The sequence below is a fragment of the Athene cunicularia genome (assembly GCF_003259725.1).
Source record: "Athene cunicularia isolate RWA chromosome 20 unlocalized genomic scaffold, athCun1 chr20_part2, whole genome shotgun sequence".
Lineage (NCBI taxonomy): Eukaryota > Metazoa > Chordata > Aves > Strigiformes > Strigidae > Athene > Athene cunicularia.
In genome coordinates, this window is record NW_020799126.1 from 947,231 (window position 1) to 949,864 (window position 2,634).

The window sequence follows — 2,634 nt, forward strand, 5'->3', positions numbered from 1 at the left end:
GTGCTGACGAAAGCCCCCGTGTCCCGCCCTCCCCACAGCCCAACCTGCCCGGGGTCCCCAGGGTGGGAGCCGCCGAAGCCGCTCGTGCTCAGGGAAAGGCTCAATCCAGCCTTAAAAAGCCCCTTGTCCTGCCCAGGGCCCGTCAGCCAGTGACTGACCCTCAGCGGGACAAGCTGAGACCCCAAAGCCGGGTGCTCCCAGGGCAGAGCAAAGCCCCAGGGAGTGGAGGGGCTGGGGAAGGGGGAAACTTGGGGGTCCCAGCTCTGCCCCCCATTGGGACCCCATTCAGGGAGCTGCCAAGGGTGTCCCTGCCCCATGGGGCTGCCACCAGACTGGCATCAGGACAGAGGCGTGGCACCGGGTCCCCAAGCCAGCAGAGGATGAGGGGACATGGGCTGATGGGGGGAGGACGTGGGGGTGAAGGGGACACCCCGGGTCTGGCCCCAGTGACCCCCAGGCAGCCAAAGCAGGCGTGACCTTGGCCTAGAGCGGACACAGGGGCACAGGCAGGGCTGTCCCCAGTGCAAAGGGACCCGCAGAGACACCCCAGCCTGCCGCCAGCCGACAGAGGTGGCAGGGCCCCCCCGGCACGCTGCCAGCGTGAGAAAGCTGGTGACTTTTAGCCAGCAGAGCAGGTGACAATCCCAGAGCTGCAAAACCATGCGAGCAGCAGCCCCGAGCGCGGCGGCGGCGGCGTGGGGACAGCTGGGGACGGGTCTGAGCCGCTGCTGCTCACACAAGCACGTGGTCACGCAACCGGCACCGTCTCCGGAGCGAGAGGGATCCGTGGCGGAGGATCTGCACGTGCGTCCTGAATGCGCTGATGACAACGAACTCCAGCAGCTTCTCGTGGCGGCTTTAATTTGGGAGAATCTCAGAGTTAACGCTCAGAGCTGCCTTCGCAGCTGGGAGGCAGCTGCGGTTTTGTGATCCGGGGGTCGGTGTCCCAGCTGGGCTCGGGGCTGCGCAGCCAGGGGTTGGGCAGGGGTGAGACCCGCGGGGCAGGGAGGAGGCCGGTAAATCGGGGAAGGCAAAGGCCACAGTGCCCTGGCTGCAGAACAGCCTTCCCTCCCCATGCAGCGTTTACTCGACCCTTCTTTAACTGCCACATCCACCTGCACCGGATCCAGCCTCACTAATGGGTTTAGCAAACTGCACTTAACTGGTCATCCGAGCTAATCCCAAATCCCGCGGTTAGAAAGAGCCTCGGCTGCAGCTTGAGACCGACATGTCCTGGAGGGTCAGTGCTGAGAGTTATCGCTTTAATTGGCTTCAGAGCCTCCGTGGTGCAGCAGATCAGGAGAGCGTGGCTGACACCACCGGGGGCAAAGCCCCCGCCCGCAGCCCGGTCCAGCTCAGGCCAGGATCAGGTAATTGCTCGCAGGGTGCCAGGGCCAAGGCCGGCTGCAGGCAGGCTCAGCAGGGAGCTCCCATCCTCTCCCTCGCCAGCTCCTCCGGATTTGCACCCATCCTACTGCCAGAGCACCCCGAGAGCTGCCACGGGGCTGGGTGGGATGGGGAGGGGCAGGCGGTGGCTGTGTGGGGAGGGAAGGAGCCGCTGCGCTGTGGAAGGAAGTCAGACATCCCAGGGGCATCCCAGGAAAGGCAAAGAGGGAGTGGAGGAGCCTCTGGCCTACAGTAGCTGAGGAGGGGAAACAGCGCAGAAACCCGAGCCGGGAGCGCTGCCTGCTCCGTGCATTGTTCCCGGAATTTGCCATTGTCTCACTCCCCTCCCAGCACCAGCCTTCCCGGGAAGCAGCTCGGTGCCAGGGCCAGGCTCTTCCCCAGCGCCCCGAGGATGGAGCTCAGCGGAGCTGGAGGGAGCGGGGCCGGCTCCAGGGCACAAGGTGCCAACAAACCAACAAACCAACAAACCGTCAGCTCGCACTCCCGGAGGGTCTGCAGAGCCGCGGGCAGAGGGCTGGGAGCTGCCACGTGCCCGGGGCAGGCAGCGGAGCCTGGGCAGGCTGGGGGTGAGCAGCGGGACCCCCCCGGCTACAGAGAGCTCCAAGCAGGAGCAGGGGGACCCGAGCCCCAGGTTTTGGGCCTGGCAGAAGCACTTCACACGCCCAGGATGAAGGTGCCGTGGCCGGGCAGGGCTCCAGGCAGGCCCAGCACTGCCAGCCATGGGGACAGCAGGGCTGTGACACCCAGCTGGGCTGTGGGGTGCTCCTGCCCGCACCCACAGCTCCTGCCTGCACCCACCTGCACCCACAGCTAGGCCCTGCTGGGGGCTGCCCCCGCCCTGCCCACCCTGCTGTGGCTGCAGAGGGGTTCATCCCCATGTCCCGTTCATTGGCCTCGTGGGCCCCTGCTGCACCCTGTCACCCCACCCCTGTACCCCCACACGCTGTGTCCTCCCTGCTGCACCCTGTTACCCCGACCCAGGTCCCTGCTACACCCAGGGGCTGCCCCCAGCCCCATCCTGACCCCCTGTGCCCCCCAGCCCGCGGTCCCCCCGTACCTCCAGACCTGCCCCAGCTGCAGGAGGTGGATCAGGCCCTGCAGCAGCCCCATCCTGACCCCCTGTGCCCCCCAGCCCGCGGTCCCCCCGTACCTCCAGACCTGCCCCAGCTGCAGGAGGTGGATCAGGCCCTGCAGCAGCCCCATCCTGACCCCCTGTGCCCCCCAGCC